Here is a 27436-nt window from a genome sequence, read left to right as displayed (position 1 = left end):
CTGATAGGATTCCTTTTATCTCTTTTAGTTTTCCCAATAATCCACTGCTATTTATTTTCATCTATTTGGTCTGGGTGCCAGGCTTTGCTATTTACTGAAAATAAGGCATCCTTCTTTTGTTGGTTTATCTCAAAGTTGATTCATTTTTACTTTTCATTTGTTTTTCCCAAGAAGGGGCAAGCAATAGTCCTTGCGCAAACCTGACTCTTAAGTAGTGCTTCTTCAGAAGATGGAATGTGCAAAAAGAAGGAGAAGGGTAGAAATGGCACCTGGCTACAGACCACAAGGAAGGAATGGGAGTACACGAGCTTGGGCCTATTAAATGAATAAAGACCTGGAGACTGAAACATATGAAGAACCGTTGCAGGAATTGGGTATGGCTAGTCCAGAGAAAAGAAGGACCAGGAGTGACATGATAGCAGTATTCCAGTATTTGAAAGGCTGCCACAGAGAGAAGGGGGTCAAATTGTTTTTCCAAAGCACCAGAAGACAAGCCAAGAAAAAAATGAATGGAATTAATCCAGGAGAGCAGCAACCTAGAACTAAGGAGAAACTTCCTAACAATGAGAATAATAAGCAATAAACAAGTGGGAAAGATTGCTTTCAGAAGTTTTAGGGGCTGCATCACTGGAGGTTTTTAAGAAGAGATTGGACAGCCACTTGTCTGAAATGGTATAAAAGAGTCTCCTGCCAGAGCAGGGGGCTGGACTAGAAGACCTCCAAGGTCCCTTCCAGATCCTATCCTTTCCTATCCTATCCTATCCTATTCCCTTATTCTATTCTATTCTATTCTATTCTATTCTATTCTATTCTATTCTATTCTATTCTATTCTATTCTACTCTACTCTACTCTACTCTACTCTACTCTATTCTATTCTATTCTATTCTATTCTATTCTATTCTATTCTATTTTTCTATTCTATTCTATTCTATTCTATTCTATTCTATTCTATTCTATTCTATTCTATTTTTCTATTCTACTCTACTCTACTCTACTCTACTCTACTCTACTCTACTCTACTCTACTCTACTCTACTCTACACTACTCTACTCTGCTCTTTCCATTACTATCAATTCTATTCTGTTCTAATCTACTCTATTCTATTCCTATCCTAATCCCTATCCCATTCTTATTCCATTCTATTCTATCTTACACTTCATTGTTCAAACTGACCAAGATATTACCAAATTCATGTTTCTTTTTCAATCATTTGGGGAACACAGTGAAGGGAGATAACTCCAAAGTCAGTTTGACTTCAACAGTAAATGTAAAGCAGAACTGACACCCCGAGAATTTGAATTCGAAGTCTCAAACTCTTAGGAGACTAAGAAAACAGTTTTAGCACATTCCCGTACCCGTGAAGCTTGATATTTGTTTCTAAAGGTCAAAATAAGTTAGAGAAAGTTTAAAGTGATGAGAGATTCATGCAGTTTCTTTATGAAGCAATCTAAATTTTAGGTCACTATTCTAAAAACAACCCAAAACACCTATGATTGGATTTTTGACATGACATGAAAGAAAGAAATATTAGACAGTTTGAACTTTACATCATTTTTTTAACAGGCATGATAAAAATGAATCCACTCGTAGTGCAGCTGACTTTCTTAGAAATTCTAAGTAGCTTTCTGGAAAGTCACAGAGTATCTTAAAGAGTTTCTTATTTACCAGGAAAAAGTGTTAATTGTCCTCATTGTTAGGAAGTTTCTCCTTAGTTCTAAGTTGCTTCTCTCCTTGATTATTTTCCCTCTGTTGCTTCTTGTCCTGCCTTCTGGTGCTATGGAGAATAATTTGATCCCCCTCTTCTTTGGGGCAGCCCCTCAAATACTGGAAGACTGCTATCATGTCAACCCTGGTCCTTCTTTTCTCTAGACTGGCCATACCCAAATCCTGCAACCCTTCTTCACATGTTTTAGTCTCCAGGTCCCTAATCATACTAGTTGCTCTTCTCTGCACTTTTTCCAAAGTCTCAACATCTTTTTTGTAATGTGTTGGGACTTCAGTTCCCAGAATTCCCTCACTATTATGGATGCTCAAACATTTAGTTTAGTTTATTGTCATTGCACCTCGTACAACGAAATTAAATACCGTGTATCTCATATAATAAGGCCGGGTCTTTTTTTTTTTTTTGAGCCCCGAAAAAATGGCTAGGCAGTCTTTTCGGGGGTGACTTAATTCCCCCCCCCTTGCATCTTCAGGCGGGCAGCGACGGCTTGGATGTTGACCTCAGCGTTGGTGGGACACGTCGTATCGGGGTCAACGCAGGCAGCACCATATCTGGGTGTGCAACAAAAGTACTTCCTAACAGCAAGCCCCCCCACCATTCCCCCCCATTTCGCATGTTTTAATATAGGCCTTAATTTGGGGGGAGGGGCTTAATTTCATTCCATGCCTATAAAACATGCTGGGACTTCCTATTGGGGGAGGCCGTATTGTTGGAGAAACGGTACCATCTTCAGTGCACATCATGACTATGAAAAGAAATACAAACACACATCCCTCACACTCCACACATTGAATTGAAAACCCCTGACACTGCATCAACTATACAGTAGAATTCAATAGAGTTGCTACCCTGGGATAGAAGCTGTTTTTCAGCCTATTTATCCTTGTTTTTATATTCTGTACCGTCTGCCAGATGGTAATAGTTCAAAAAAGGGTTCCCAGGATGAGATGGACCTTTGAGAATGTTTTGAACTTTCTTAAGGCAGCGGGAGCTATAAAGCTCTTCCAAAGAGGGGAAGAGAGCAACCCATGATCCTCTGGGCAATGACGTTCACCCTCTGGAGCGCTTTCCTATCTGCCACTGTGCAATTGGCAAACCCTACACAGGGGCAGTAAATTAAGATACTCTTTATGGTGCAGCAGTAGAAGGTCACCAGCAATTTCTGGAGGGCTTCGGTTTGGGAAAGGCTGGGTTAGAATATTTCATGCACCTGTTTTACTATTTTTGAAGTGGCTTTCGTGTAAAATGTGGTGGAAACAAAATCATTTATCATGCTTCAAGGGGAAATGAGACAAAGATGAGATAAATGATAGTATTCTCCAAGCAGAAGCTGCTGAAGGTGAATTCTGGAGCAGATTGAGGCCATAGTAGGATTGAGAGTCCTCTGATGTGAAAACATTTCTGCTCGCCAAACTCTCAAAAACGTTTGAGGTTACTACATGATTGTCTTCAATTCTTCTAGCTCTGGAACACAGACAACAGCCAGGGAAGGTATTTTTTTGGGGGGGGGGGAGATTGGGGGTGGCATTCTCTGAATTACAGCACCATCTGGACAAACAAAATTGTTTTCCCACCATGAAAGAGTGAAATGACTGGTCACCCATACAGGAAATCTTTCTTTCCCTGGCAGGCTATAAAATCTATCTATTTAACAGATATTTAATGGAATAGCAAAGTTGGAAGGGACCTTGGAGGTCTTCTAGGGCAGCCTCCTTAATAATTCATTAATAATCCTAATTAACCTAATTAATAACAAATTAATAATTCTAATGGATGGAAATGGATGGAAAATATTCAAGGAGAGAAGCAACCTGAAATTAAGGAGAAACTTCCTAACAGCGAGGACAATCAACTAGTGGAACAGAAGTTGCCTTCAGAAGTTGTGGTTGCTCCATCACTGGAGGTTTTTAAGAAGAGGCTGGACAGTCACATATCTGAAATGGTATAGTCTCCTGCTTGAACAGGGGGCTGGACTAGAAGACCTCCAAGGTCCCTTCCAGCTCTATTCTGATTCAACGGATGGGAACTCATCAAGGAGAGAAGCAACCTGGAATTAGGGAGAAACTTCCCAGCAGTGAGGACAATCAACCAGTGGAGCAGAAGTTGCCTTCAGAAGTTGTGGGTGCTCCATCCCTGGAGGTTTTCAAGAAGACTCTGGATAGCTACCTGTCTGAAATGGTCTAGGGTCTCCTGCCTGAGTAGGGGGGGTTGGACTAGAAGACCTCCAAGATCCCTTCCAACTCTATTCTGATTGAAAACCCTTGCTGAAGCAGGAGACCCTATCCCATTCTGGACAAATGTCTGTCCAATGTCTTCTTAAAACATCCAGAGATGGAGCACCTATAAGTCCTGGATGCAAGCCATTCCACTGATTAATTCTTCTCACTCTCAGGAAATTTCTCCTTATTTCTATCGTATTTGCTATCTGAAACCGCTTGGTTCTCAGCCTAAGAGTTTGAGAAATCCAACACGGACATTGTTCCTTGCCTTTGACCCAAATATTATTCTCCCTTCAGAAACCAGGGCCTTGCAGAAGCTTACATCCACTCAAGGATGACAGCTTGAAGGTGTACATTTTCCCTCAATGTCTCCTTTCCGAACCCATGCTAAAATTTCAGAACGCAAGAACTTTCCGGAGAAGGAAAGCAATGAAAAATGGTTCCCATGAATGCGAGGGAATTAAGAGAAGCAGCTATAGATCAAAAAGAAAGCACCAGGCTGCATTCATTTCGATTCCTGCTTAAATCCCTCCCTTTCCCAAACAATCCCTCTTTTCCTGTGACTGGGAGGATGGTTTAAAATAGATTTTAGATGTTGGCACATCTACACTCCCTGTGTAAAGGGGGTCCTTCCATTTATGCTAAGAAGCACACGCCAGATTTAGCATACAAAAAAATTCTGCATTTCGCAAGAGGTGAAATGAAGTTTGCACGCAGACTGCTGTAGCTGTTTCTTAAGGCATTGGGGCAGTCAGGTCTCCAACCCACAGAGTAAAACAAGATTTGGTTAAATGGCAACAAGGAAGGATGGGAGATTAAACCCGAATCTAAATAGCAAAGGGTTATGGTGCACTCATTGCAATTGTTTATCTATATGTATATAAAAGCAAAATACCACTCACGCATCATCACAAAATCTCCAGAACCATAAAGCCTACAAACTTGACATTTGGCACATCTGTTCCTCTTGGCTTCTAGGGGCTCCCTAAGAAAGGATTTTTCCAAATGACCCTCAGAGCATTTAGAGTATTTCCTATAATATTATTATTAACACGCTCTGATACTAAAGAGTTCTACTCCCCCCACACCTGAAAAAAAGAAATCTCTTCCAAATGCAAAATACAAGCAGAGGAGAGGAGTTTCAGTTTCACAGCAGCACCAAGCAGCTTTAGTACAGAACAGTTGAGCTAAGCCACACCCAGGCTCCTTGCTGTCTCCTTCTTGCTCACACGGCAAATACTGCTTCAGTTTCCAAACAGCCCTCAACTTTCTCACACACTGACAGGACGCTAGCCAGATGAATACTGATGGATGCTGGTAGGCAGAGGCAGAATTTCCTCTCCCCTTTATTTTCCTCCCCCAAAACTAAGCCCGAAAACATAGTTTCATAGCAAAGCACAAGTATCCAGCTAGTAAGGGAATAAAAAAGGAGGGGATCACAAATAATACAAAAGAAAAAAAAAGAGTTTATTTATTGCACTTCATTTGGCATGCTTTAATCCTATCTATTCTTCCTGGACTGGGTTACAGCAATTAAAGGCTAGGACATTTTAGGATCTTTTAAATCTGTATCTCTATTGCAGGATACATTCTAGCCAGCTGTCACTATTCCTGCCGTTTGATGTTTCTCATATTAAACTTTCCCATCCTTGGTAAACAGCGGACTCAGAAGCATTTCACATGCAATTACTCTGTCTGGTTTTCCAAGGAGCATTGTCAATTTTGAAGTCCAAAGTTAGAATGGAAAGTTGGAGACTGGAGAATTTGATTCATCTTATGGTCCCCGAGACATCGTCCCAGAGGGCTTGGGACTGGAGCTGAAATCAGAAAATGGAAATGTAAAATACAGTAATTGAAAATAGCAAATGAGCAATGTCTTGGAAGTTGCCTGTGAAAACATATGAACATCTCTTTGCATCTGTGAATCATTTTGGTGCTGGAGAAGACCCCATGTGTTCCTTGGAGTGCAAAGGGGATTAACAAGCAAATACAGGAGAGCATTAACAACACCAGTTGTGTCATCTGAAGGCAAAAATCACAAAACTGTGTCTCACTTATTTTCGTCATGTCACTGGAGAAAGCAATTATGAACAGAACAGAACAACAGAGTTGGAAGGGACCTTGTAGGTCATCAATCTTGACAGCTTTAAGACTTGTGGACTTCAACTCCCAGAATTCCTCCTCCAGTCATGTTAGCTCAGGAATTCTGGGAGTTGAAGTCCACAAGTCTTAAACTTGCCAAGTTTGAAGACCCTTGTACACCATTCCAGACAAATGGCAGTCCGGTCTCTTCTTGAAAGCCTCCAGTGATGAAGCTCCCACAACTTCCAAAGGCAACATCTGTTCCATTAGTTGATTGCTCTCACTGTCAGGAAATTTCTCCTTATTTCCAGGTTGAATCTCTCCTTGATTAGTTTCCATCCATTATCCTTGTCTGGCCTTCAGGTGCTTTGGAAAATAGCTTGACCCCTTCCTCCTCTCTGTGGCAGCCCCTCAAATATTGGAAGACCGCTATCATGTCTCCCCTGGTACTTCTTTTCACTAAACTAGCCAAGCCCAGTTCCTACAACCGTTCTTCATATGTTTTAGTCTCCAGTCCCCTCATCCTTCTGGTTGCTCTTCTCTGCACTTTTTCTAGAGTCTCAACATCTTTTTTATAGTGTGGTGACTAAAACTGGATGCAGGACTCTAGGTGTGGTCTTACTAAGGCTTTTTAGAGTGGTATTAGTACCTCACTTGATCTTGATTGTATCCTTCTGTTAATGCAGTTTAGGATTGCATTGGCTTTTTTTGCTGCTGCTGCACACTGCTGGCTCCTATTTAGCTGGTTGTCCACTAAGACTCCAAGATCCCTCTCACAGTTACTGCCTGGTTAATTAAGCCTGGTTTCAACCAGTCTATATGTGTACTTTTTGTTTTTCTTGCCTAAGTGTGAAGACTTCACTTTTCTCTATGCTTGGTTGTATTAGCAGTAAAAGAAAACCAGCCCATCAAAGAACACAGGTGGCTGGTCACCATCAAAGCTGGCACTAGCCAGAGCATAGAAAAACTTAGAAGAAGAAGAAGAAGAAGAAGAAGAAGAAGAAGAAGAAGAAGAAGAAGAAGAAGAAGAAGAAGAAGAAGAAGAAGAAGAAGAAGAAGAAGGAGGAGGAGGAGGAGGAGGAGGAGGAGGAGGAGGAGGAGGAGGAGGAGGAGGAGGAGGAGGAGGAGGAGGAGGAGGAGGAGGAGGAGGAGGAGGAGGAGGAGAAGGAGAAGGAGAAGGAGAAGGAGAAGGAGAAGGAGAAGGAGAAGGAGAAGGAGAAGGAGAAGAGGAGAAAATCACTTGGTCCATAGTCCTGACTGAACACATATCATTGTCGTCGTCAGGCAAATGGAAAAGGTTTCTGTTGTTCCTGTTTTGATTCTCACCCAGTTTATTGTTCATAAAATGAATCTCTGTTTTTAAGAGAGGAAAAGATCTTTCTGTTGTGCTTCAGAAAGTAGGTTAGATACAAATGAGACTTTTCCATCCCATGTGTTTTGTTAACAAGCTGACCTTTTCTTCAAAAATGATGTCCATTAGCCTTAAGGCTAAGCCCTTATTCTACAGCTGGATAAGTAGAGTACGAGTAGTTTTCATGTTAGTGAGCTATTCTGCTCCTTAATTACTCAGCATTCTGCTTACAATCAGGAGCCCATCCTCTTCCGACAAGGATTTAAAACCTCCGACAAAATCCATACAGTGGTTCGCAGATATATTTTAGAAGTCACACTTTTATCTAGAGAGCAGGGAGATCAAAATGCCAGTTAACCCGGGAGCCTGAACGTGCAGGTAAAAAAAAAACCCAAAATAAATCAGTTTTGTTAGCCTCTAAAACAGATTGAAATCCTGGCAAGGAGGGAGAAGAGCAAGCCCCCCCCTCCCCCCGCTGTGAAGCAGAGACAGACCCCGTAGTTGTGCGAGGAAGGTAAATAAATGCTCATTTCCTAATGAAGCATTTGTGCTCAAGGACTGATGAGGTTGGGGAAACAGAGCTGCTTAATACGTGTTAGGAAATTATGCAAAGGGTACACCCCCAGCGTTGCATTGTGCACACATCCAGTTGAGTGATGCTGCAATTCAGGGCAGAGGAAGGTGAGCCACAGAGAGTCAAGTTCTCACCTCACCGCCCCCCATTCTCCAGCCTTGACCAGCTGACCTTAAATGAACTTCTGCCGTGCAGACTTGCGAGTTCATCGGCCTGGTAGAAGATCCCTCTGAACGATGGAACGGGGCTGCTCTAGAGATTCTGGAAACTGCTCTACAGGAATCGCTTGGGTTTCTTAAAATAGCAGAGTGGGCCGCGGCTCATGGCTGGAGAGTTTATACGGTGACCGCAACTCTTTTACGAGTTTATTACAGAGGGAGCCCACCAGTGGTGGGATTCAAATAATTTAACCGCCAGTTCTTTGCCCTAAGGATTTGTTCGAATAATCAGTTCAACAAACTGCTCAGAAAGTTAACAACCCAGTGCAAACCGGCTGAATCCCACCACTGGAGATTTCACTTTTAAGAGAGGTATAGTCAAGTAAAAAAGAAAGACTAGGGGAGGCATGATAGCCGTGTTCCAATATTTGAGGGGCTGCCCCAAAGAAAAGGGGGTCAACCTAATTCTCCAAAGCATCTGAAGGCAGGACAAGAAGCGATGGATGGAAATGAAGCAAGGAGAGAAGCAACTTAGAACTAAGGAGGAATTTCCTGACAGTTAGAACAATCAACCAGTAGAAGGGCTTGCCTACAGAAGTTGTGGATGCTCCATCACTGGAGGCTTTTAAGAAGAGACTGGACAGCCATTTGATCATAATAGGGTCTCCTTGCTTGAGCAGGAGGTTGGATTAGAAGACTTCTAATGTCTCTTTTAACTCTGTTATTCTGTTATTATCTCCTTGCGGTCCAAAGGTCTCCAACATCACACCTCAGAAGCATCAATTCTTCTGAACTCAGCCTTCCTTGTGATCCTACTTTCAAAGCCACTCCTTACTCCTGGGAGAAATGTATCGTTGACTATATGGAGCTCTGACAGCAAGCTGATGTCTCTTTTTTAATATGCTGTCTAGGTTTGTCTTATAATGCAAAATAAATAAAGTTTCCCAAAGTAGAAGTTCTGCTGTTGGAAGTCTGATACACTGACCAGCAGGCCTCTGGCACATATTCTTCCCTCCACGTTTAATTTCCTTGGCAGCCATTTTAATTTCTTCCTAACCAGGACTGCTGTTTCCATCTGCTAGCCAGGAGGAATATAGATTGCAATGCCTCTGTACAGCATCATCTACAGTGATATAGCAGGAAGAAGCTGAGATTTGAAAACTTAAAGCAGGGCTCTTCAAACTCGACAGCTTTAAGACTTGTGGACTTCAATTCCCAGAATTCTTCCTCCAGTCATGTTAGCTCAGGAATTCTGGGAGTCTTAAACTTGCCAACTTTGAAGTCCCTTGACTTAAAGCTTTATTTTCTAACTCTGGGCAGAACATGGATGGACAACTGTGGCCCCTTTACGACCTATGGACTTCAATCCCCATAATTCCTGAGCCAGTCAGCTCAGGAATTCTGGGAGTTTGAAGTCCACAGGTCATAAAGGGGCCATAGTTGCCTACAACATGTTCCGGAAGGGAAGTGAAACTTCCAGAGATAATTAAGAGCTTCTCTGAAATGGTTGAGGTGGGGGTTGGACTAGATGACCAGCAAGGTCCCTTCCAACTCTGTTATTTAGTGTGAAGGGCTAAATAAAATTGCTTCCGAGAAACTGTTTTATCTCAACACAAGAATTGGAGAGGGAGGAATCTTTTCTAAAAAATGCAAAAAAAAGGACAAAAAAAAAAAAGAGTATATTCCTGCTGTTTCCCCCCTGTGGAAGAGAAAATGCAAAATGCAACCTAAGTGCATGCTAATGTGTGCAAATGAGATGCAGGGTTTTTTTTTATCTCCTCCATTCTGATGGCCTAGAATTACTACCTCTGGAGCTAGCAATCTTGGCTTTTTCTCTTGAAGACAAACATACAGACACCCCCCACCCCCCGCAAAAAACCCTCCACAAACGAAGGACAAAAAAGTAGATATATATGGTCCAAGTTGTAGCTCCTCCACGTTTGCCTGGAGAAGGAAAAAAGCCTCAAATGTCAGATTACGGGTGTATGTCATAGATCCGTGCTGACGAATCTATAGGTGGCATGCAGAGCCGTTTGTACGGGCACGCGAGCCCCAGCCAAACTTACCTGCACTGCACATGCATGGACCTCCCAGATGATTTTCAACCCGTTTGAGGCTGTTTTCACCCTCCTGAAGCTCGGGGGAAGCCTCTGTGGCCTCGGGAGGCCAAAAAATGGGCCTTCCGGAAATACCGGAAGTGCTGAAATGGGCCCGTTTTCAACCTCCCAAGGCTGCAGAGGCTTCCCTCAAGCCTCAGGGAAGGCGAAAATGGCCTCAAACGGGCCGAAAATCAGCTGGGAGGTGTGCGCATGCGCATTGCAAGTAGGGTAGGGGTGTTGTGCATGCATGCGCAGGGGGGTGGGGTGCATTGCATTGTGGGTGCCGGCACGCACACACACGCACTATCAGCACACCACAACAAAAAGGTTTGCCATTACTGTCATGGATGTATTCTCAAACTTTCCCCTCTCAGAGATTATGAGGCACTTCAAAAACAAACAGTGCAGAAAAATGGCGACTTTCTCAGCCGGTCTTCCACCTTGGCACTCAACTGCTTTGAAACTCATCAAATTTGATACTCAATGCATTTTGACCCCAACATTTTGTCCTGGTTCTCATGGTTTGTTTGATACACAACACACAAACTGGGACTTGTTGGTGGTGGCTGCCTTGAGACTATCAGAGGGAGGGGGAATTGTTTGGTATTTGTCCTTTTTGGTACTCAACGCACCTCTGAGACCAATGAACAATGAATACTGAGATACCACTGTATATTCAGGTGAAAGAGCTAGTTTGGTCTAGTGGCTAAGGTACTGGCCTAGAAAACCAGGAGACTGTGAGTTCTCATCCCCTCGTAGCCAAGGAGTCCAGGTGGGTGGCTTTGGGCCAGTCTCTCTTTCTCAGCTCAACCCACTTCAGAGGGCTGTTGTAGTGAAGAACATAGGAGGAAATAGATAGATAGATAGATAGATAGATACATACACACACACATATATATTTGTTTTCTGAGGTTTTGCGGGTATTTGTATGTGGATCTTTGGTTATTCGGGTTTTCTCCAAAAATTGGAAGTATCTTGCTGACATTTCGAGTGAAATCTCATTCGTCATCATCAGGCTTCTGTATTGTGTTTGTCTGCCCACATGTAAGTACCCGCGAAAACTTAAGAAAACATATATATACTTACTCTGAGAAGCACAGAGCCGAAGACACAAGCCTGAAGATGACGAATGAGATTTCGTCAAAACGTTGCCAAGATACTTCCAATTTTACGGGGAGAAACCTGAATAACCAAAGAGATAGATAGATAGATAGATAGATAGATAGATAGATAGATATATAGATAGATATATAGATATAGATATAGATATAGATATAGATATAGATATATCTATAGATATAGATATAGATATATCTATCTATAGATATAGATATAGATATATCTATCTATCTATATCTATAGGTATAGGTATAGATATAGATATCTATATAGATATAGATATAATAATGTTTTCTTAAGTTTTCATGGGTATTTATATGTATGGTATTCAGCTTTGTTCGGGTATTTTCCCACATCATTATAGGTGTGCTTTTAAAGTTGTAGCAACGTTTCGGCAGAATCTCATCTGCCATCATCAGGCTTCTGTATTGTGTTCGTCTGTGAGTTGTAGGACGATTCTAATTGTAGGACGATTCTTTTGCAGCACTCCAATTAGATCTCTTCTGGATGGGGACAAGCAAAAAAGGTGTCCTTGGGTTGTGAAGTCCCTTTCCTAAAAAGAGGTAGGTAGGATTGAGAGCAAAGGGAAGAGGGGATGGACGCCCAAGAGAGCCAGAAAGCAAAAGAAATGTAAAAGAAATATTCCCCCCCCTCCCCAATTCTTCATCTTATGGAAGCCAAAGTTACAGTTCCGTCACCTCATTATTATTTTTTAATTGGTCAATATATTAAATGAGATTATTATTGTTATTACTCATCGCACAGTCAGCCAGATGTTCAGACTGGGGTTTGGCATTTTTGTCTCCCTATCAAGTCCTTCCCAAGGACCCGGGAGAGGCAAATCTGGGTGTTTGACGGTGTTACAGAGATCACCGCAGGATGGAAGCTGTTCCAGCTCAAGCTGCCTTCTGCAATTGACCAATGGCAAATTTGTCAATGCCACTGATCATGTTCAAGTAGTGCTCCAGTTGTTTTGGGACTGCACCCAAGGTGCCTACTACTATTGGTACTACCCTTGCTTGCCTTTGCCTCAGTTATTCTATTTCTATTTGTAGGTCTTTGTATTTTGTTATATTCTTCAGTTCTTTTTCTTCTATTCTGCTGTCTCCAGGCACTGCCACATCCAATATCCAGAATATTATTGTTATGTTGTTGTTATTATATCTTTAGTGAGATTCACAGCCTTTGGGGCTGGTTAGTAGCTCAACAGCTCGAGTGCTAACCAAGGACCTAGGAATTGTTCAGGTAGCATCAGAGGATATAAGCTGTTCCAAGTAGAGTGGTTTTTTTGTAGAATCAGGGTATTCAAGTCTGATAAATTCAGGATTTCCAAATAGCCAGGTAGCCCTTTAGGTATTGCTCCAAGGGCTCCAATTACAATGGGGATAACACACGATTTCTTTTTCCAAAGTCGCTCAACTTCAATTTGTAAGTCCCGATACTTTGTGATTTTTTTCTTGCTCCATTGTCTACAATTCGTGCATCACCAGGTATTGCAATATTATTGTTGTTGTTGTTGTTGTTGTTGCAAGTTCTTTGGGTTCTTCTAGGACATGTGGAAGTTGATGTTGCTTGGATATATCAGAATCAGGGAGAAATTTACAGGGTTTTGAGACTGATGTGTTAGCAACAGATGCCTATGTTAACGGTTTTTAACAGTATACAAAGGGGTAGGAAAGGGGGAAGGGGGAAGGGAAGGAAGAAGGGAAGGGAAGGAAGAAGGAAGGAAAGGAAAGGAAAGGAAAGGGGAAAGGAAAGGAAAGTATATGGATGAAGAAGGGAAGGGAAAGCAAGGGAAAGGAAAAGCAAAAGGAATCTTTCATCCCTTTAGCAACTGAGACTCCCAAACAGGGAACAAATGTTCCTCCATTTGCAAGATGAAGGAAAAGGAAACAGCAAATGACAAAAAAGGTTGCAAAAAAGACTGGAGGGGTCAGAAATTTACTCTTGGTGGGAAAATAGCCATCTTGTTTGTTTTTTTGCCAGGAAATTGATTTCCTGGCAACCCCTATTATTCCCTGGCCAAAAAAATTTGATGTTCCTGGCATCCGTCCCTTCAGGAGGAGGAGCTCTTCCGTTGACAGAATATCAGAGCAACTGAGTTGGAAGGGACCTTGGAGGTCTTCTTGTCCAATCCCCCTGCTCAAGCAGACCATCCCAGATAAGTGGCTGTCCAATCTCTTCTTAAAAGCTTCCAATTCTCTTTAATTCCAGGTTGCTTCTCTCCTTGATGAATTTCCATCCATTGTTTCTTGCCTTCTGGTGCTTTGGAGAATACCTTGATTCTCCTCTTCTTTGTGGCAGCCCCTCAAATATTGGAAGACTGCTATCATGTTCCCCCCAGTCCTTCTTTTTTCTAGACTAGCCAAACCCAATTCCTGCAACCCTTCTTCCTATGCTTTAGTCTCCAGGCCTTCAATCCTCTTTGCTGCTCTTCTCTGCACTTGTTCCAAAGCCTCAACATCTTTTTTGCAAAACTGGATGCAGTAATCCAAGTGTGTCTTTACTAAGGCTTTATAAAAGGGTACTAATACGCCACATGATTTTGATTCTATGCCTCTCTTTATACAACTGAGGATTGTATTGGCTTTTTTGGCTGCTGTCACACACAGCTGGCTCATGTTTAAGGGATTATTTGTTGCTCAGACAGCTCCCAAAAAACTCCCAAATCACTTTTCCTTGTGAAGTTCAGGATTTGTCCCTGATTTTTTAATGCAAGTGGAAATGGCAAGGGGAAAAAAAGAGTTTACATACGGCTTAAAAATAAGCTAATCGCTTTTAACCGAAAACAACTATTAGGCGATGTTTTTCTAATACTAACTTAAGGTGCAAACTGATTTAAAGTGCTCCCTTTCCATTGCTGGAATATTTCATTTCAGTTTTCCTTGAATATTTACATTTAGATACCATCTGTCTGAAATGAGATATACAAATGGAAAACAAAGCGGGGAGAGGAAATCCTATGAAAAGAAGATTAAAAAAAGAAGAAGGAATCAAAAGTCTGAAAGAAGAAGGGCAGGAGACAAAGTTGGAATATATCTTTAGGTTCATGTTATCCCAGGGGAGAAAGCTGTAATCTCAAAACAGAATATGAAGAAGGCAAAAGCACAGGAGGAGGAATGATAGAGGATGTTTAAACAGTGTGAATAATTACATACTTGGTACTGTAAATTCCCACCCTGGCAGTTTTAATCCGTCCTCATTGGTTTCTAGACTTTAATTTCTGAGTAAATTGAGTTTTAACTTGGCCACGGATCAGTTTATTCACTTGGACTGGTCACACAATGAATTTCCTCAGCTAGGTTCAAAACTACAGGTGGTTTGCTTTAACTTGCATTTATTTTGTGGATTGGACCGCAAAGCCAAAGTGCCCCATTTGGTTAGTTGATGGGGTACTGGTAGTTCTTGACTTACAACAGTTCGTTTAGTGACCATACGAAGTTACAAGGACACTGAAAAATGTGACTTGTGACCCACAGGTGCTTTTTTTCAAGAGGCAACTGGACTTTCTGCTTTCTCTTTGAAGACGTTTCACTTCTCATCCAAGAAGCTTCCTCAGCTCTGACTGGATGGTGGGGAATGGAAGGATTTACACTCCTTGCAGGCAACTGGTCATTTGCATCCTTTTAGAGGGTCATTGAGGACACAGAGGTTTTTCTGTGTCCTCAGGGTCACCTGAGTGGTGCAAATGGGTGTCCTTTCAGCAGTTCCAAGGAGGCTACACACACATTTGCACCACTCAGGTGACCCTGAGGACACAGATAAACAAGTGGCCAAGTGGCCTCAACGACCCTCTGAAAAGGATGCAAATGACCAGCTGCCTGCAAGGAGTCTAAATCCTTACATTCCCCACCATGCAGTTGGAGCTGAAGAAGCTTCTTGGATGAGAAGCGACATGTCTTCAAAAGAAAAAAAAAAACTAGAAAGTCCAGTTGCCTCTTGAAAAAAAAAAGGACCTTTGGGACAACCAAGACCTAGATGGCTGCGAATCTCCAAAGACGTGACTTGTGACCATTTTCACAGTTATGACCTTTGCAGGATCATAGGATCAAAATTCAGAGGCTTTGCAACTGACGTGTATTTGTGACGGTGCTGTATCTCGAGGTCATAGGATCCCCTTTTGCGACCTTCTGACAAGCAAAATCCAAAGGAAAGCGAGATTCCCTTCCCAGCGGTGTTACTGACTTGTCAGCTGCAATAATTCACTTAATGACTGTTGCAAGAAAGGTCGTAAAATGGGGTAAAACTCACTTAACAAATGTCTCACTCAGCAACAGAAACTTTGGGCTCAGTTGTGGTCATATGTCGAGAACTACTGTAATGTGTGCATGCCAGGGGTGGGATTCTACCGGTTCAGTCCAGTTCTACAGAACCGATTGTTATGATTTCTGTACGGTTCAGAGAACGGGCAAATCATGCCCCTGGCTGGCCCTGCCCCTCCCTGCCCAGTCAGTCCTTATTGCGCATGCACGACATTGCTGACTGCATTCTCAGGAGGCCCCAAAATGGAGCACAGGGGGGTGCTGCGCGCCACACTATGCTCAGTTTTTTTTCCTTCCTGGGCGCCAGGGAAGCCTTTGGGGAGCAAAAATGCCCTCCAGGAGGCTCCCCTGAGGACCAGAAGGCCCCCCAAATGGGGGGTGCTGCTAAAAAAAGGCCACACCCACTCAGTCACATGACCATGCCCACCTAGCCACACCCACCTAGCCACGCCCACTGAACCAGTTGTTAAAAAAATTGCATCCAATTTGGTGCATGCCAAACATTCAGTTACCAAGCTAAGCATAATGGCTTGTCAACCGTATTTGAGGGAAGTGGAGTATAAATGCAACGGACAAACACGTCAGTAATTCATCGTTTGTTTCGACTGAAAAAAGTATACCACGCTTTTGCCTTTCATATGTGGAAAAAACGCATATTTCATTTTGTTCCCCTTGCTATTTCTCCTGCACTCTTCGTGCCAATTTCACACATGCGTGCACATAATTTGATTCCTTTGTCCTAGACCTGACTCAGCGAACTAATGAACAGCCCTTGCATGTAGAAATAGGTTCCCCCTGGAAACGATCTGGCTTCAGAAATTGTGCGGGTGGGACATTTTGCCTTGGGTTGCTCTTCTTGACATTCTCTCCCCCTTAATTCTAGAAGGGTCAAGTGCTAAGGTTGCCTTTGGGGAAAACATTGACCTTAGACCTTATCATTCAAGGATTTTTTTTTTATGTTGTGAGAACAAAGATGACATGGATGTCTTCAAGATAAGAAAAATAAGACAAAAAAAAGGAAAAGGAAAAAAAGGACTAGGGGAGACATGATAGTCTTCCAGTATTTGAGGAGATGCCACAAAGAAGAGGGGGTCAACCTATTTTCCAAAACACCTGTATGCGGGACAAGAAACAATGAATGGAAACTCATCAAGGAGAGAAGCAACCTGAAATTAAGGAGAAACTTCTTGACAGTGAGAATAATCAACCAGTGGAACAGAAGTTGCCTTCAGACAATGTAGGTGCTCCATCACTGGAAACTGGACAGCCACCTGTCCGAAATGGTATAAGGTCTCCTGCTTGAGCACCCTCAAAGAGTCACTGAGGCCACTTGGAGATTTATCTGTGTCCTCAGGGTCACCTGAGTAGCATTAATGGGTGTGGAGCCTTCTTGGAACTGCTGAAAGGACATCCATTTGCATCACTCAGATGACCCTGAGGACACAGAGATAAACCTCCAAGTGGCCTCAATGGCTCTCTCAAAGGATGCAAATGACCAGCTTGCCTGGAAGGAGTATAAATCCTTCCATTCCCCACCATCCAGTCAGAACTGAAGACGCTTCTTAGATGAGAAGCAAAACATCTTCAAAGAAAAAACAAGAAAGTCCAGTTGCCTCTTGAGGTGGGGGGGGAACCACCTTTGGGACATTTAAGAGAGAATAGCCAAGCATTATTTTCATCGTTCAGGATTTCTTCGCTTAACCAAGTTTGCAGCATCCATTGTTGTAGGTGGCGTTTTGGCCAGGGGATTAAAAAAAAAAAAAAAAACCAGTTTGATCAACAGTTGCTTGTGAGTTTTAGACAATAAGCCTTTGATTGTGGGCCTCAGCTTCCTAAAGCTTAAGAGCGGTAACTCATACAGAGCTGACCTTCATCAGAGAGGGCCGGGGGAGAAATGTCCTACCTTCTCAGCATAAATGGATAGAACGGTGGGAATCCGCCATCGTTTGACAAGTGTGCCTGTTTGGATCAAACTGTAGGAAGTCCATTTCCAAACTGCCACCTCGTCTTTCACTTTCCGGATCCAATTGGAACTGTTCAGGGGGAGAGAAGCTACAAGGGGAGTCCTTCCTACCTCCGCAGGCTCAATTTTTCATGTTACTTTTCATCTACTCAACCAGAAGTTCTCCCTGGTAGCCTTAGGAAGAGATAAGACAAACGCCCACCTTGGAGACTCATCCATTTCTAAAGAGTCTTTTCTGACAGTCTCATCCCGAGGTATCTGCTCTCATACATATTAAAAGTAAAGGCCTGGGGGGTGGGAAAAAAAGAAACGATAACAGAATGAACGTGTGGATTATGGTCTGATCTAAGCTTAGTACATAAAATCGTCTGCTACAATGTCCTACCTGTCAATGACGACTTCAGCCTCAACCACAATAACGCATGGGCAAACAATCGATACAAACTTGAAGTAAACTGCTACAAACTCGATTGCAGAAAATGCAACTTCAGCAACAGAGTGGTCAAAGCCTGGAATTCACTCCCTGACTCTGTTGTGACATCCTCAAACCCCCCCCAAAACGTTAACCTTTAAACTCTCTACCGTGGACCTCACTCCATTCCTAAGAGATCTATAACAGGCAGTACTGTCCCTGTCCTACTCTTCCCATTTATTCGTAGTCATCTATTATGTATATGCTTATACCAGTTTATACTTATATGTTTATATATTATGTTCCTGCGTATACTTGCTTTCTCATACATGCTTGACCAACAAAATAGATGAAATGAAATAAAATAAGTAAATAAATTGTCGTCGGATACCCAATTTTAATTGTGCAGTTGGTGCTTCATCTGACCTGCTTATCACCCAGAATCCTCAATGTCTGTTTTACTTTGTTATAACTTTAGAGCCTCTAACTTGATGAAACCACAGCCAAAGTTTCAGGACTTATGGGTTAACAGAAGAATAAGGGGAGGAGGGAGAGAAATGGAACACAGGCATTCCTTGACTTACAATGGTTCATTTATGACTATTCAAAATTACAATGGCACTGAAAAAGTGACTTATGACCACCATTCACACTTATGACCATTGCAGCATCCCCTAGGCTATGAAATCTACATTGGGATGCTTGACAACTGACTCACATTTATGACAGTTGCAGGGTTGTGTGAGTCCCCATTTGCGACAGAGACAATGGGGAAGTCTTAACAAACCTGTTACTAATTTAAGAACTCCAGTGATTCCCTTAACAAGCATGGTCATAAAACGAGGCAAAACACACTTAACACATTTCTCACTTAGAAACATTGATTTTGGGCTCAATTGTGGTTGTAAGTTGAAGACCACCTGTATTAAAGAATGAAGAAAAGCAGATGGAATTACAGCATGACATACAGCAGCTTATTACCTTATGACATAAATTCATTCTGTACCTTCCATGATATTTTAGTTTAATTTAATTTTAAGAAAGAAAGAAAGAAAGAAAGAAAGAAAGAAAGAAAGAAAGAAAGAAAGAAAGAAAGAAAGAAAGAAAGAAAGAAAGAAAGAAAGAAGAGAAATAAAGAGAGAGAAAGAGAGAAAGAAAGAGAGAAAGAAAGAGAGAGAAAGAGAGAAAGGAGAGAAATAAAGAGAGAAAGAAAAAGGAAGGAAGGAAGAAAAAAGAAGAAAGGAGAGAGAGAAAGAAAGACAGAGAGAGAAAGAAGGAAGGAGGGAAGGAAGGAAGGAAGGAAGGAAGGAAGGAAGGAAGGAAGAAGAAAGAAAGAAAGAAAGAAAGAAAGAAAGAAAGAAAGAAAGAAAGAAAGAAAGAAAGAAAGAAAGAAAGAAAGAAAGAAGAGAAATAAAGAGAGAGAAAGAGAGAAAGAAAGAGAGAAAGAAAGAGAGAGAAGGAGAGAAAGGAGAGAAATAGAGAAAGAGAGAAAGAAAAAAGGAAGGAAGGAAGAAAAAAGAAGAAAGGAGAGAGAGAAAGGAAGACAGAGAGAAAGAAAGACAGAGAGAGAAAGAAGGAAGGAGGGAAGGAAGGAAGGAAGGAAGAAGAGAGACAGAAAGAGAAAGAAAAAGAGAAAGATAAAAAAGAAATAGAGAAAGAAAGATCATCACCCCCTGCCCTCCTAAATAAAAGCATGTGATTCTTTTAGTGTTATATCATATTGGTGACAAATTCGGAGACTTGGGAATGAGAAATTGTCCCCCGCGGGTCCAAGTAATATTCTATTTGAACAAAAAGATTTTTTAAAAGACATTTCTAAGAGCTGAAATAGTGAGTGAGGCTGGGGACTCATAACCGTAAAGCGGTTTTCCCTCCATTTCCTTTTTTTTTTTTTTTTAAGTACCTGCCAGCAACTGAAAGATGAAACGCGGGAGAAGGTTTTGGTCCAACCAGCAAAACAGAACAACTTTTTCAGGACAAATTCTATCGCCGACTCAGAGTTTTGCTGAGGGGAAAGCCATAGATTGAGTCATCTGTTCTCAAACTCAATCGATTGCGACAACGGAGAAGTTGTGAGCGATGCTCCCTGGCTGTCGCCACCCAGTACTCCAGGAAGGGGTGGGATTCAAAAATCCCAACAACCGGTTCGCTGCCCGGTTGCTGGGTGGGCGTGGCCATGACAGGAATGGCCTACTGGAACCTCCGGGAGGGCTGTTTTTTGCCTTCCCAAGGGTCCGAAGGCTTCCCTCGGGCCTCTGGGAGGGCAAAAAAATGGCCTCCTCGGGCTCTGAAGGCCTTTCGGAAGCCAGAAGCAGGCCCGTTTCTGGACTTCCGGAAGGCCCATTTTTTTCGCCCTCCCAGAATCTCCGCGCAGCTCCTGAACATCAAAAATTGGCTGCGTGGAGAGTCCTGGGAGGGGAGGGGTGAGATGGGAAGGACCAGCTGGTCAGTTCAAATACCAGTTCAATGAACCAGATGCAAATGTAACATCTGGTTCACTTGAACCGGTTTGAACCAGTAGAATCCCACCTCTGATCCCAGGTCTCTCAAAAGGTCTTCTCAGCACTAGCCAGGCCAACCCTGAGCTTTGAAATAAATATTTCATCGTTTGCTTTTCAGGCTCCGATGCTCATCTGTTCTTTTTTTTTTTCTTCCTTCTGATTTATGTCTCTTATTCTTTATGTTGTTTTGGGGAATTTTCTTTAGCCCAGTTTTTTTTTTTTTAAATGCTTTATCAAGACATTAAAGAACGATTTGCTTGGTCAAGTTACTGGTTTTGCAGAGGAGCAGCCAATGAGATGACATCAAATAAATGTAAAGGTTCCCCTCGCACATACATGCTAGTTGTTTTCCGGCTCTAGGGGGTGGTGATCATCTCCGTTACACAGCCGAAGACGAGCCAACGCTGTCCGAAGACGTCTCTGTGGTCATGTGGCCAGCAGGACTAAACACCTTCAAAGGCGCATGGAACACTGTTTCCTTCCCACTAAAATGGTCCCTATTTTTCTACTTTAGAACTGCTAGGTTGGCAGAAGCTGGGACAAGTAGCAAGAGCTCACTCCGTGATGCGGTGCTAGGGATTCGAACCACCGAACTGCTGACCTTTCTGATCGACAAGCTCAGCATCTTAGCCCTGAGCCACCGTGTCCCTCCCATGACGTCGAATAATTCACGTCAAAAAAAAAAGTTTGCAAAAGTTATCAATTGGGCATCCAATGTTCTCCTTTGTATACAGGAAGACCTCCACTTATGACCACAATTGAGTCCCAAGTTTATGTGGCTAAGTGAGACATTTGTTAACGTCAGTTTCGCCCCCTTTTTATGACTTTTCCAGCCGCCTTTGTTAAGGGAATCATTGCAGTTGTTAAATGAGACACCCGGTCGTTAAGCAGATCTGGCTTCCCCATTGACTCATGTGATATTGCAGGGACATTGCAACCATCGTAAATGTGAGTCAGATGTAATCCGAATATAAATCACGTGTCCCTGGGGACGCTGCATCAGTCATAAGTCTGAAAAATGGTCATAAGCCACTTTTTTTCAGTGCCGTTGTAACTTTGGACAGACACCTAGCAAACAGTTATAACTCGAGAACTAACTGTATTTGACGAATACTCACAAAGCTCTTTTCAATATCTGAAGCGTGTTCTAATCAAATCAAACAAAAGTTGCATTTAATTTATTTCAGTGGGGAATGAAATGTTATTGCCTGCTCTCTCTTTTTTTGGTGATATTTTTTTTTAATTTTTATATTTTAAAAAACATCTCTTTGGGTTAACAATGTGATTCCATGTTTTTACATTTCAGTACAAACAGGACCACGTTTACGTATTCAGCTTTCATATTCAATTTGGTATCATATTATTACTTATTCTGTTTTTCTTTAAACATTCTCATATATTATATTCATTGCATTCATTTAATCCAATTTCTTCATATTATAGCTTATTTAATTTTTCATGCCTTATTCTACAATATTATCTAAATTCTTGTTTCACTTCTATACTCATTAAGCATATTTACACTAAGCACGTTTGCAAGTTGATCACATACTATTGTTCCATTCATTGTTTAATAAATTTCATCTTAATTCTAATTATCCAAAAGTTATTATCCCCTTTCATTGTCACTTTGAGCTTGCCACCCCTTTACCTTACGCATTCCTCCATTTTATTCCCTTTAATTCGTTGTAAAAGTTTCCCATAATATACTTATTTTTTAATTACCACATTCTACATTAATAACAATAATCCCCTAACTACTACATATCACATATGCACATATATATTTTAAGTCAGATTTAAGCAGTTATTGCCTGCTTAAAAACAGCACTTTCAAGTACAATTTTCAAACTTTGAAGGGGAATCCAGTACAATGTATTGATTTCAGCGTTTAATACTCTCTGCATGGAATCCTAAACAAGTACAAGGAACTTTGTACTTGCTTCCTAATACACGATATCATTCTTTGTATTTAATTATTATTCCACTGAATTTGTTATTGCTGCTCCATTCCAACAAGACTTTAGGGCAGCTTACAAAATCTAATGCACAAATTAAAAACATAGTCCGGGTATGTCCACTTACAACGGTTCATTCAGTTATCGTTCAAAGTTACAATGACACTGGAAAAAAAGGGGACATGGCTGTTTTTCACACTTAAAACCACTGCAGCATGCCCATGGTCATGTGATCAAAATTCAACGCCTGGCAACTGACTCACATTTGTGACTGTTACAGGTCCTTGGTTTTCCCCAAGGTGATTTTTTTCAGGGGGCAACTGGGTTTTCTTGTTTTTTTTTTCCTTTTGAAGAAGTTTCGCTTCTCATCCAAGAAGCTTCTTCAGCTCTGAGTGGATGGTGGGGAATGGAAGGATTTAGACTCCTTGCAGACAGCTGGTCCTTTGCATCCTTTTAGAGGGTCATTGAGGACACTTGGAGGTTTATCTCTGTGCCCTCAGGGTCACCTGAATAGTGCAAATGGGTGTGGATCCTTCTTGGCTGCAGGATGTTTTTCTTACAGGAGGGAGAAATTTAGTACAATCAAACTTGCTAGTTTCTGATATTATAGCCAATCTCAATAAAAAGTAATTTTAACCTTCCTGGTCTGGACTACTCTAGTGCAGCTGAAGATGGACAGACAACTACTAGTGGAATCATCGGTCTTAAACAGTGGATTATTTGTGCAACATCTCAAGGAAGACCAGTGAAGGCATTGTCAAAAAGCAAGAAGGTATTTATTCATTCAAATGATGGTATCTTTTTGTTCCTCCAAAATGGGACAATGTCATGGATTATTTGAACTTCCTGTCTTTTATCAGCAGGCCAGAGCTCCAATGCTCCAATGCAGCCAAAAAAGCCAATGCAATCCTAAATTGCACTAACAGAGGGATTGAATCAAGATCAAGGGAGATGCTAATACCACTCTAAAAAGCCTTAGTAAGACCACACCTAGAGTACTGCATACAGTTTTGGTCACTACACTATAAAAAAGATGTTGAGACTCTAGAAAGAGTGCAGAGAAGAGCAATAGTTGGAGACTAAAACATACGATGAACGGTTGCAGGAAATGGGCCTGGCTAGTCTAGTGAAGAGAAGGACCAGGGGAGACAGGAAAGCAGTCTTCCAATATTTGAGGGGCTACCTCAGAGAGGAGAAGGGGGTCAAGCTATTTTCCAAAGTCCCTGAAGGCCAGACAAGGAATAATGGGTGGAAACTGAATAAGGAGAGATTCAACCTAGAAATAAGGAGAAATTTTCTGACAGTGAGAACAATGAACCAATGGATCAGCTTGTCTTCAGAAGTTGTGGGAGCTTCATCCCTGGAGGCTTTCAAGAAGAGACAGGAGTGCCACCTGTCAGAAATGGTGTAGGGTCTCCTGCTTGGGCGGGAGGTTGGACTAGATGACCTACAAGGTCCCTTCCAACTCTGTTAATCTGTAGATCTGCTCTTTAAGTAACACTATTTAACTTTTTTTTTAAACCTTGGGCACTTCATGGATTTGAGCAGTCTGATGAGTCATACCTGAAGGTCAATACGGCTTATAGAGGTGATGTCATTGAGGGGAAAATCAGCTAAAGGCTCTAACCACTAATGAATTTGGCTTCTGCTTCAACTGTGGGATGCATGACAAGTTCGCATGACTTTGGAATATAGTTCCTGATCTATTTTAGAAGGCTAGTTTTGAAACTAAAAATTTACTTTAAAAAAAATTAAAAACCTAACAATTTTGCAGAGAGAAAAAATAATAATAGTGACATTACATGCAGTTTTTTGCACCTCACAGGTATTACTCAAGGTGAAACGAAAGTACCATAGGTGTCAACATGTTAAATTTATATTTACTGACAAAGAAATAAAGGGAGACTAATACAGACCAGAAACAATCGTTGTGGTGGTGGTCAGTCAATTTTTGGCGTGTGTGTGCATGTGTGTTGCAATTTAATCTTAAGTTGCTTTCCAAATTTCATCTGCATTTTTTCCTTGAAATTGCTTTGCCTCCCCATTCCAAAACAAATTTAAAAATGAACCCTCCACATGTTGTTTCCATTGTGCCATTTAAACTCTTTGAGTCTTTTTTTTTCTTTCCTTCAAACAATAAAACCTCCTGCCTGTTAGGAGAAAAAAAATAGGTTACTTTGCTGCCTTAAAAGACAATAAACCATAAGCCTACATGACTGTAAAAGTCAATTAGCATTCCAATTAATCTACATTGCATGTTAGCTCATGTAGAGGCTGCAGCAAAATAATCTATTTTCTTTGTCGTCACGCAAAGTGTCAAGAAATGAAGTCTTTGTTATATAGGACATGCTAATAATTGTAATGGGGGGTGGATCTGACAAACCATATATGATTCCATAAAGCAGCGACATAAAATAGCTAACCAGCAAAGCTGTAAAAAGCTTTTATACCCTGGCACCTTTTAAGAGACTACAGACTACAGATAATAGAAGTCCGCGTAGCAATAAGATAAATAAATCTGGAAATGCACAAGCTTGATAACTGTATCACGCAGGTTCTTAAACAGGATTTCACTGGAAATGGTTTTCGAGCTTAAAAAGAAAAGAAAAGAAGTGTGATCCATCAAGGAGGAATACATAAAAAATAAGGTCCTGAGAACACAGACAAAACAAAGCAAAGCAAAGCAAACAAAACTTTGTATACAGTTTATTCGGTTCCATAAAAATCATTATCCTGGAATGAAATTTGCAGCAAAAAAAAGGCTGCAAATATTTTCAGACACTATTATGTAAATGCCAGATGCTTCAAAAATCATCAAACCGGTTTTGCCCTCTCACTGTGAGAATAAAACCCCCAGAGAGTTCAGCTTCTTGTTTCAATAGAGAACTACCAGATGCAAAGTACACACAAACACACATGCAGAGAGAGAGAGAGAGAGAGAAGGAGAGAGAGAAGGAAAGAGGGAGAGAAGAGGAGAGAGAGAAGGAAAGAGAGAGAGGAGGAAGAGAGACAGAGAAAGAGAGAGAGAGAGAGAGAAGGAAAGAGAGAGAGAGATTCTGCAACCATCTCTCTCTCTCCATTGGGTATCTCCTTCTAAACTGGTGTTTAAGGATTAAGGTAACGCATCTCTCAAACCAAGTTTGACTTCTTGGGATTACAGTCAAACCAGCCAAGGTTGCCATGAGCTGAGACATTTAGTGCAGAAGTCCTCTTCTTACAACAGTTCATTTAATGACCATTTGAAGTTCCAACAGCACTGAAAAAATTGGTCACCACACTATAAAAACGATGTTGAGACTCTGGAAAGAGTGCAGAGAAGAGCAACCAGGATGATGAGGGGACTGGAGACTAAAACATATGAAGAACGGTTGCAGGAACTGGGCATGGCTAGTCTGGGGAAGAGAAGGACCAGGGGAGACAGGATAGCAGCCTTCCAATATTTGAGGGGCTGTTATAGAGAGGAGGAAGAGGTCAAGCTGTTTTCCAAAGCACCCAAATAATGCTGAAATATAATGGATGAATAATGGATGAAAACTGAACAAGGAGAGATTCAACCTGGAAATAAAGAAAAATTTTCTGACATTGAGAACAGAAGAGAAGTTGCTTTCAGATGTTGTGGGAGCTTCATCACTGGAAGAGACGGGACTGTCAACTGTCAAAAATGGTATAGGGTCTGCTTGGGTAGAAAACCTACAAGATCCCTTCCAACTCTGTTGATCTGTTATTTCCGTTATGGTCTCCCTAGTAATCCAGATCTTTTAATCCAGCAATGCTTGGTGCATGTTAAAATGTCCCATCTCAGTTTAATATTGTACCACAATAAACCTTAATAAGCACCTTGGGTTTCTATTACCAAATTATCAAATGCCTCTTTCCATATGTTTCGATACTTAAATCCCAGCCCTAAACACATTTTCATGGATTTTCAAAGTAGCTTAATTCTGCGTATGCGTATGCCTACATAATGCATATTCATTGCCTTACATTTATTGCAAACAACTGTGATAACTGCCCTTTTCTTCTTAAGCTGCAGACATTAGCTGGCGTTTATGACCAGTGCATGAAAAGTTTCTGCTACAGATGTTTGTAGATTAAACTTAAGAATTCAGACTGACAGGTTGCAGCAGTTACAACTTCCCACAAGTATTATGAAACGCTAGCAATTACTTTTCAGCAACCGATGTTCAACACTTAAGGTGGCCCGGAGTTAAAAGAACAAATGGTGTTGTTGTTCAGTTGCTAAGTTGTGCATGACTATTTGTGGCTCAATGGACCATTGTACACCAGCCCCTCCTCCATCCTCCACCACCTTCTGGAGGTTGTCTAAATTCATGTTCATTGCATCGAGGACTCCATCCATCCATCCATCTCATCCTCTCCTGTCCCTTTCTCCTTTGGCCTTCCAACTTTCCCAACATCAGGGTCTTCTCCAAGGAGTCCTCTCTTCTCTTTGGTTGGCCCAAATATTGAAGCTCCAGCTTCAGGATCTGTCCTTCCAGAGGACACTCAGGGTGGATTTCCTTTAGGATCGACAAATTGGATCTTCTTGCAATTCCAAGCGGCTCTCAAGAATCTTCTTCAGGACCAACAAGCGATGTTGCCTCTACTCATTGTTTCTCTAACTGACGTCTTGAGAAGTATAGACGTTGCCAGTTGTGCTAAGGATGTGTAATGGAAAAGTCTCATTAAAAGATGCATTTTAAAAAAGGAAGTTAGATAATGGCATGTTGCATCCGTATATCTTTCCCTTCATGGCACTCGTAAGAAAACCCTAAGCATTCTTTTGAAAAGAATCAGAAAGCAGAATCTCAAAACCTAGCTATTATTATGGAATATTATAGCTGCATAAAAACATACGGATAGAATCAAGACCATGTGAAGTGTTAATACATCTTTATAATGCTTTGGTAAGGCCACACTTGGAATACTGCATCCAGTTTTGGTCACCACAATACAAAAAAAGATGTTGAGACTCTAAAAAGAGTGCAGAGAAGAGCAACCAAGAGGATGAGGG

This window comes from Notechis scutatus, chromosome 4, assembly GCF_049901735.1.
Source record: "Notechis scutatus isolate UNSWTSFEM ecotype Mainland chromosome 4, rNotScu1.2, whole genome shotgun sequence".
Lineage (NCBI taxonomy): Eukaryota > Metazoa > Chordata > Lepidosauria > Squamata > Elapidae > Notechis > Notechis scutatus.
The sequence above is the reverse complement of the archived record's forward strand: the minus strand, read 5'-3'. Positions refer to the sequence as shown.